Raw genomic sequence first — 10,296 nt, 5'->3', positions numbered from 1 at the left:
CTATATCATTTCTACAATTAATAATTAAAATTGAGCTTCCTCGTATTTGCTTTTTTTTTTAATTTTTTACACAGAATTCGCAACAATTAGCACTTTGGTTGCGTGTTCTATATGCTCGTTATACAGTTTTAATATCAACTTTATATCAACATTTTATTTTGCAGCTAATTACGGAAACAACATATTATGCTCTTTGAAAGAAGAATGCATTAGAAAGGGCTTACAACTCTTTTCGTTGTTTTTATTGAAAAAGAAGTAAAAAAGAAATGTGAATTATCACTTTCTTTTTATATATCGGCAAGATAGAGAAGATGAGTACCAGTGGCGGACCTAGAGGGCAAAAACTGGGGTTAGGGGGCAGCCAAAACCCAGACTTTGAGTTTATCATATTCATATATATATATCATGAGTTTATCATAAACTTTCAAAAATATATAAATAATAGTTTAAATTATTTTTCTCATTCAAAAAACTGGGGAAAGGTCGCTGTGGCTCAGTGGTAGAACGTTCACCTCTGATACATGGGTCCTTGGTTCGATCCCAGCTTGCGCCAATTAAGGTTTGTGGTGGACAAACACGGTGTGCGTGGGTTTTCTCGGGGTTCTCCCCTTTCCTCCCACTTTCTTCATTCCACCATTTTCACTGTTTTCTCATCATCACCGTCTCCTTTAGCCTAGCCAGCATAATCGTGGAACGTAAAACTTAAAAGATTCCATTTCATTCTTGATTTTCAGAAAACTGGGGGCCTATTCCTCTCTGGCCCTGGGTTAGATCCACCTCTGATGAGTACAATACGAATTGAGTGCAGATATACAATGATGTTTTTGTAATAATATTTAAGTTTTGATATTGGACAATACAGATAGCAATTTCATATTATACGAGAATTATTAGTTTAACGTTCTTTAATAACGTTCTTATCTTCATTTTTTTCTAGTCCATTAATTCTTTTTATGAGAAGGACAATTAGATTTCTGGTTTCTTCGAAATGAAATGAAATTTTAAAATTTGTAGTTTACATTTATCGATTTTATATTTAAATCTACATAACATAGATGTCCCTTACTTTATTGAAATCAAATTATTCAAATTTAACTTAAATTCATAGTGTATACCTAATAAAAATTCATTTGGAAAAAGCAAAGGAGATTTAACTGGCTTTGAAGAAGGAATCAATAAAATAATATCGCTAAAATTATTATATAAATTTACAGACTTAAAAATATGATAGTGTGTTTACTCTCACTTAGGAAAGTGTACGAAAATAAATAAATAAGAGCTTTTACTTAATACTTTGTATTTAAATTTAGTAGCCTGTATCATTATTAATGCTGTAAAAAGTAATTTAGATTTTAAGTAGACACAACAGTTAACTATAATAGTTGGGTTGTTTTCTCAGCTTAGCTATTTACAATGTTAGTAGCTTACTTATTGCTAGAAGTATACTTTTGTGTTTTTTTTTATTGTTACTGTTCCTAGAAGTGTACTTAGAAGTTCTAGTATAGAAAAATACAACAATGAATTTCTACTACATACTAACACAAGTGTGCTAATCCTAGTCGGAGATTGACGTTCACTTAGCCCATCTGATGATCGTTACTAACTTTCCTTACCTTATAGTTCTAGAACATCTTATTATCAAAAGAGAATGTCTTCAACAAGTGGCATGGTGGCTAACTTTCGAGCTAGCTTCCAAAATCCTTTCGGAGAGCAATTCTAAAGAAAACACACTCCAAATTACGACTACAGAAACTGAGTCTCTATCAAAAGGCAATCACTAGCGTCTTACTTTCTCTTGCCTTTTAGAAGTTTTAATAGTGAAACAGAAACTAGTAGCTAGTTGTCTATCAAATCCAGTTGCAATAGACAAATAAAATAAGAGATAGGCACACTGAATCCATATCACAAATCTGATTGTAGCTATCAATTTCCAGTTTCTACTATGGTGATTCTTGTTGAAGCAGGAAATTTACAATTTCCACCATTTCCGGTTTGAATTGAGAGAGAAAAAAATCGACACAATAGGATTCTGTATCTATATACAAAAAAAAAAAAAAAAAGCTTCTCGCTATCGCATACTATTTTAGCTCTATGAAGATTAATAATGAACTGAAAGTACTACTTCCAATTTTAATAAAATAATAAAGGGCAAAGCTAAATCTACTCTCGGGACGCTGAATGGATTTTTAAAAACACCGCTTCTCGCTGTCTATTGCCCTTAATGTTCTATGACTATTAACATTGAAACTGGACATTGTTAATTTCGACCACTTCCGGTTTGAATGAAGAAATAATGGAGGAGACGGAACCTATTCCCGAAACGCTGAATAAATTGTCACTATATCTCTCCGTTTTTGCTCAATGGAGATCAATTTTGGAAACAAAAGTTTTAGTAAATTTCTGTCATTTTCGGTTCGCCAGTAGAGAGGTGCAGATGAAAATTATATCTTTCCTTGAGACGCCGAATTGATTTCAAAAAACGTCGATAGCGATTTTTCTCTATATCTACCGGTTAACGTTAATAATCGAAAATGGTTTATTTCTGTCATTTCTGATTTGAACAGAGGGTTAACAGAGAACAAAGAGTTTACTTTTAAGACTCTGAATCGATTAGAAATAATCACTTCTTGCTATCAATTACAGAGTTTACTTTTGGGACTCTGAATCGATTCCAAAGAGAGTTTCTTGCTATTACTTACGAGTTTACTTTTGGGACTCTGGATCGATTCCGAAAAACAGTTTCTCACTGTCACTTTCCGTTTTTGCTTTGATACGTATCAACAGACGGACAGATCCGTTCTATAAGATTTCCAAAACTTATGCATAGCCTAGTTTGGAAGTCTATGGTAGAGAAACATGATCGACATTACAGCGAATTTCAAAATTAGGCATATACAGTACTTTCAAACATGGCCTACATATCTACATATGTCAAAAGATCATCGGAACATGTTGTATCGATATTTCGCTTCGTGGTTTTATCAAATTAAGCTCATATTAACAAAGAACGAATTCAAGCCATTGCTTATCAATTTAGCATATAAAATCACTAAAACCTATTGTTCTGTTTTTACAAGAAACGAAAATATTTTATAAGTGCTGTACTAAAAGAGGTGAATACGTAATTACTACTACTTAAACAAAGAAAAGAAAAAAATGAAAGAATATATATCAATCTGAATCTTAAAAAGGGAAAAAATATATATTTTGTGTCTCACGCCAGATTTTAAAGAATTCTTTCAAAGTGAAAAATCAGTAGAGGACTCAAAGGAAGATTCTTCGGAAGAATAAAAACCGGTTTCGTCGCAATCACTGATGACTGTACATAATGATAATGTATATAGTACCAGGCCCGTATCCACGGGGGAGGGGGGCAAAAGGGGGCCGGCCCCCCTAAATTTTTCTTAGTCCCCCTAAAATTTTCATGGAAGGCTTGCAAAAAAATCTCGATGCAATATAAAAGAGATTATTCCAAGAAATTTTCCATTTTAACTATTTGACGAACACTTCTAAACATATTTTAAAGAAGTTAAAGTAAAGTTTATCAGTCTTCTCGAATCTCGATATGAAAAGACACAATACATATTGAAGCAAGTTTTTACGAAAAGAATGAATATGTTCATAATACTTCATACCACAGTTGTAATAGCGATCTGGGAGGTAGGAGACGAAGTGCTGTAAGCCAAATCATAAAAACAGGAGCAGGAACAAAGCGTTTATCTTTTTTCGATTGCAGTAACGGTGGTAGGTTATTGTTATTCTATTGTAGAGATGCAAGGGCTCGGAAAAAAACCGGCTTTTTTGGAAAAAACTCGTTTTTTTCTGCTTTGCTTTTTTGCTTGGGAAATTTTGGGCTTTTTTCAAAATTCTGCTTTAAATCGATAAAGCAGACTTTGTTTCGCTTCTCTATAACACAGAAAGTCATTTAATTAGTGGTTGATGCCGATAATAATATAAAACCTCGAAAGTAAACCATGAATTTCGAAAAGATATTTTAAACAATTTTACTTCAACATTTTTACATTATGAATTCCAAAGGATTAACCAATGTATATAATAAACACATTTTAACCTCCTATGTACAAAGTAAGCAGAGTTGGCAAGAACCATGGTTGTTTCTGAAAATGCCAAAAACCCGTTTTGGGGGGCAGTTTAAACCAGGCTTTTTTGGGGTTTAAACCAGGTTTTTTGATTTAGATATTTTGCTTTATGTATTTATATTACATATTCACAGAAATAAGTTTGTTTCGCCTTGGTGTTATTATTCAACAACGGGGTTATGCTGGAAGAGGTCCCATAAGCTTAAAGAAGTCCGGTCAGTAAATTTCTTAAATTGAGAAACTCCCGCCCTAGCCATCGGGAAAATCCCGTCATTCTTTTAAATGTAAAACAATAACGGGAAAATCCTGTAAAATTTAATTTGCATGTAAAATTTAAAGGTCAACGTATTATAATCAGTACGCTAAAACTGAGTGACACACAATCATAGTCAACGTCTTACGAATAAAATCAGAAAAATAAACACACTGCTGAACAAGACTGCACTTATTTAATATAAAAACACATTTACACGTGACGTTTCGATCTTCTATCCAAGATCCTCATCAGACGTGAGTGTACGTCTGATGAGGATCTTGGATAGAAGATCGAAACGTCACGTGTAAATGTGTTTTTATATTAAATAAGTGCAGTCTTGTTCAGCAGTGTGTTTATTTTTCTAAAACCGAGGTATTAAATTACAAATTTAGTACGTAGGTATCATTGAAAGTCCAATCCAAGCTAATGTTGGAAGCTAAGTAGGCAATCGATAATTTTTACCAATTTTAATCAATATATTTAAGCAACCTTCGCTTCTTTATAAAACAACAGGCATGCAGAAATATATAATTTGGTTTCGTTTTGTATGTTTAGGCTTAACATCCTTACGTAATACCGAGGTTATCAAGGAGAAGACTTTCGCTTAAAGTGACATCCGAAAGAGTACTTGGTTTACACATGACAGAAGGGTTGTGGTTCGACCGAGAATTGAACATGGGACACCTTGATTAAAAGGTGAAAAGGAAATAAGACTAATGCAGATGGTTTGACATGTGAAACGTCACCATGAAGTTCACACGATTCGCATTTTTGTTCTTTTAATTTTTTTAGTTTAAACCAGTTATTTAAAAAAAACAGCTGGTGTAAACGGGCCAACCCTAAGAGTAAAAACTTCTTTCAAAAAATACACAAATAACTAGCAAAATTGTATGTAGTATTTTTACTTCAAAATATTCCATACCCTCTTTTTGAAACAAAATAAAATTAAAATAAAACATAAGAGAAATACTTAGATTTGTATGATACAATTAAAGGCTCTACATGGTTCTGTATATTCTTGAAATTCTACAGTCAAGTTTTTTATAACCACCATCAGGGGCGCCCATCAGGGGGGTTAAGGGGGCGCTTGCCCCCCCTAGAGGAAAATGTACTTCAGAATATTGAAAATCCAATAGGATTTTTACATTAGTTACAGCAAAATTTGAAACTATTTTTGAAACGTCGCTTATACTTGCCCCTCCTTGGAAACCACAACATGGGCGCCCTTGACCACCATCACGGTTTACCCAGTCCTCAAGTTTTCTGAATTTTTAACAAGAGGGATTCAACATATCATTACCGAACAAAAAAAAAAAAAAAAAAGACTACGGAATATATTTAAGTTAAGCTAAATACAACTGCACAACAAACGTGACTGAGTGGTTGGCTTTTGCGCTTCTATCGGGAAGTCCGGGATTCAACCCAGCATTCGACCATTCTGACAAAGCCTTCCTTCATTCCATCTGAGAATGTAGAAATAGTGCGTGTACTGGCCGACTAGGAGTGTAGGAGTTGGCCGACTTCCTTTCTTATTGTTTTTAAATCGTTATTATTACTAATTACCAGCAGTGACGGTTTTGCGAAGGTTAGAGGATCGGTCTTTCGGACTGAAGCCTGTTCCGGTTCTCCAAAGTTGTGGAATGTCTAAAACGAATGAAATATCTATTAGTTATGCCTTTACTCATAAACTTTAAGCTCCCGTCAAATAAAAATTACGAATGTTTAGAAAAACTAAACATTAGTAGTAAGAAAACTCCTCCCAAAACACTTTTTTAAATTCGCCACTGATTCTCAGTATAATATGATCTTCAAGGTTGTATCCGGAAGATTATTGCTAAACATATAAACGAAACGAAATATCAGTTATGCCTGTACTCATAAACTTCAAGCTGCTCCCAAATAAAATTAGGACTTTTTAAAAAAACGAAACAATCAGAGAAACCCCTCCCAAAGTACTTTTCTAAATCCGCTATTGATTATTTGTATAAATTGGTATTCAAGGTTGTATCTGGAAAATTATTGCTAAATCATTGGACAACTACAGTATAACAGAAATGTGGAAATACAGTTTGACGGACATATTGAAAAACGTATGCTTTGACGGATATATAGAAAAACGTAAGTTTAACTTTCGTGCTAGAAGCTGGAGTACTAAGCTCTTAGAAATGAAACATGGATGACAAACTAAAATGATCAAGAGAAGGAAAAAAATGTCGATAATCAAAAGTTAAAATAAAGTTAAATAACCTGTAAAATTGCCCTCAAATACTACATTCTTCATGTTAGCTTTAATTCGTAAAATATGTGCTCCATTCATCTTGATGGTGAATTACAGAGCTAAATATGGCATTCAGGTCGTGGAAATCTTATCTAACAATAGAATATACTATAAGAAAGCTATTTGGATAGAAAAATCATGAAAATGAAAAAAGCCAAAATTTCCAAAATTCTCGTTTTTTTTTTCAAAAAAGCCGGCTTTTTATATGAAAAAAAAAACTATCGATTCAAAAAAGCCGGCTTTTTTGCATCTCTATTCTATTGTGTAGTTGTAGTACATACATGCATTGCAAAATCCTCGTCAACAGCAAACCTTAGATTAACTGTGGAACAATTAGTTGTGAATTAAATTAAGAATTCTGAGTTCTGTTAAAGCCGATTGAATCTAGTAGGCTCCAAATTATTGTGGTGTGATATGTAAAACAAGAACTGGTGGAACATTCACTGAAAAAGTAATGGCTGCAAAGACTTTCATATGTTTGTTCTCGCAGAAAAATAAAGTTAACCAAAATTACCTTAATTACATGAGCAATTGAGCAAGTGAACATATTTAACGTTTAAGGATCAAATTCCGGGTTGTGGAGCCAGAACTAGTTAAAATTAGCAAGATTTAGAGGAGAAATTAAGTAGCAAAATGTTTTGTATTGTACTTGGGGTGGGAGATCTCTTGGAAGTAGCTAGTTTTCATATAAAAACGTTGTAAATTGGTACTATTTCTTAGTCGCGTACGCGTAATAATGTTGTAATTCAACACGAAAGAAGCAGTGATGCTTTTACTCGATACTGGATGGGTGTAGCGTTTTACTTACATTGAGAAAAATTTGTTCTCCGGACAGTGGTATATTGTACAAATATACGGAATCCTCTTGCTTAGTACAAAAATCAGAACGGAGCATACGTTATCCGTATGCTACATAGGCACTGCCCTTAGGTATTACATCATGCCGTTGCAGGATATCTGATATCTAACAGTCTTCCTTATATTACATACGTATATGTATGTTACCTTCGTCAGCTATAAGGGTCTATGTTATATACGTCCATTTGTATGTGAGATCCTGACCGCCTATATTGTTTCATACGGAAAGTATGTATAGATGGAACACTTATACCGAAAGCATTATAAAACATGCGTTTTCAGTTATACGTTTGCTGTACGTTGTCCAAAAACTACAGGATTTACAAATGTAACCTACGATATTACGTATGCCGCATACATTTTTTTCTCAGTGTAGCTTTGAATAACATTTTAGTATTTTTTTTAACTGTTTTGGTATGTGTCTTCTGTGTATAGTGTGCAGGTGGTTAATTTATATAAAACGACTTTAATTTAAGATTTTAAACAAGAACTTAGTATAAATATTAGAAAAATACAACTGTAATTGTAAACAAGGGAATTACTTCAAAGTTACCCGTCCACTTAATTTTCAAGAAAAACCATAATAAAATCTACAATCATCAATTTCTACTTAAACTTTACTCATTTTATATTCTGTTACGTTACCTCGAGGGTGTGAGTATGGGGGAGGAACCACGATTACACATGGAAATCCATTATTAACCTAAAAGGGAGACTGGAGGGCCGCGCGAAGCACGGTTGTGGGTAGTTAATGGAGAGTGCGGAGTTGAGAGGGAAGAACGAGAGAAGCGAGAAGCCGAACTAAGGTGGGATAACGCACTACTAGGTCACTTATGTTAGGTTTTGTCTATTTCGCACTTATCTTAGTGCGTACTTAGGTTTGTAGAGCTCTCCTATCTCAAGCAGAAACTCGTGAACGATTGTTGGTGGTCTTTGTTCTTTCATTCATTAAGCCATGAATATTCAAAAGATTAACCTCATTATCAACATCATGTCTTACAAATATTAGTACTGTCAATTCACATTCAGCGCAAAGATCTTTTACACTTGCAGGCATGTTTACTCGAAAATTATCCACAATCCAACCGTCCTGAACCTAGAGACAAGTAGTTCCCTCTATTTGCGAATTAGTCCCGTCTTTATAACCGCTTATCAAAAGATATTACACATAAATTACGCTTCACTTACATGTTATCAAGCACACAAGCAATCAAATTATCAATTTCTTCTAGGTAAATTTTCAAAATTTGGATAAAAATGGGAAGGGCAACTTCGTAAGTTAACCCTAAACAAGAGCCTAAGTAAAGTTGAAGTTCCTTATTTCACAGTAGATCATCTCTCGTTCTTGATCTTAATGTTAGTATTACATGTGGGACTATTAAAACATTTTTAATTCTAATTCGTGTAGTTAGTAATACCCATTTAATAAAATTCACGTTTTTTTCATGTAGATAACAGAATGTTAACTTAATGTGCGTGTGTTAGAGACCTGCACGGGCGGGCCGACTTCGTTATTTCTTTGGGCCGGGCCGGGCTTGGGCGGGCCGATACTGTTATTTCTTTGGGCCGGGCCGGGCTTGGGCTGGCCGACACTGATTTGTCTTCAGGTCGGGCTGGGCTGGGGCCGATCAATTGCAATTCTTTAATAATCATTGACTTTCGTTAAACGATAATTGGAATAAAGCCAAATGTTGAAGAAGTGTGTCCGTGAAAAATGTTACAAAGAATGCAATAGCTATTTACAGTTTGTGTTGCTTAGCGGCTCCGCTTTCACTATAGAGGATTGCAGGCATTATGCGGTAAATTGAGCTCTGACGTTGACCTTCACTGAACTCAAAATATAACAAGAAGGGGTGGGAATGTTTTGCCTGTCGCTAAACAATATTGCCATCTTCACTTTATGCTAAAAATCAATTAAGTTAGATTTTTGTTACAGGGAATGGAATTTTTGTTCTCTCGATGACAGGCAAAGTTCTAGGAGGCAATGGTACCATTCGGGAGGCAAGCGTTAGGTTGAAAACCAGAGTTTAGAAAATGTTTCTGAGGTTAGGTCAAGTTTAGTACTAAATTGTGAGAAAGAGTGGGGCTCGAGCTAATTTTTTAAAAAAATTATCGGGCCGGGGTAGGGCCAAAAACTTTTAAAATTTATCGGGCCCGGGCCGGACTTGGGCCAAGAATTTTAAAAAACTTATCGGGCCGGGCCGGGCTCGGGCCGAAAAATTCGGCCCGTACAGGTCTCTAGAGTGTGTAGAGGGGGATAATAGAATTAAGTAGAATCAAAATACTTAAACATTCAAGAGCAGATATTTTGAATTGCAGATGTTACTATTTGATGAACTATAATATGGTTGGCTCGGCCCCCCCTAACTTCTACCCGGCCCCCTCCACATTTTTGGGCTGGCTTCGGGCCTGTATAGTACCAGAAATATTGCAAATAAATGTTGGTATAGATAATTATATTTTAAAAAGTGTAATTTGAATAGTAAGAACTTTTCTGTTTTTAGAAATGACAGATCAATTATATTTGATTAAACGCGAACCATGAATGAATGTGTTGAACAGATGTCTGGCAAAATACTAGTACACTCAGAACCGGTAACAAAACTCTTCTACTTCTGAAATGTACTCCAGAATGTACACATCTTTCAAGTAAATTTATTTAGTAGACTACAATCTTGACCTAAATTTCAATACGTTATTAACTGAAATCAGATACGGATTATAAAAATATTATTTAACAAATATTATTTTAACAATTTTTTTTCACTGTACTTCTGATTGGGTTATTTTCCATACATTTTAAA

This window comes from Thermobia domestica, chromosome 9, assembly GCF_964235325.1.
Source record: "Thermobia domestica chromosome 9, izTheDome1.hap1.1, whole genome shotgun sequence".
NCBI classification, from domain to species: domain Eukaryota; kingdom Metazoa; phylum Arthropoda; class Insecta; order Zygentoma; family Lepismatidae; genus Thermobia; species Thermobia domestica.
Note: the sequence above shows the minus strand (reverse complement) of the source record.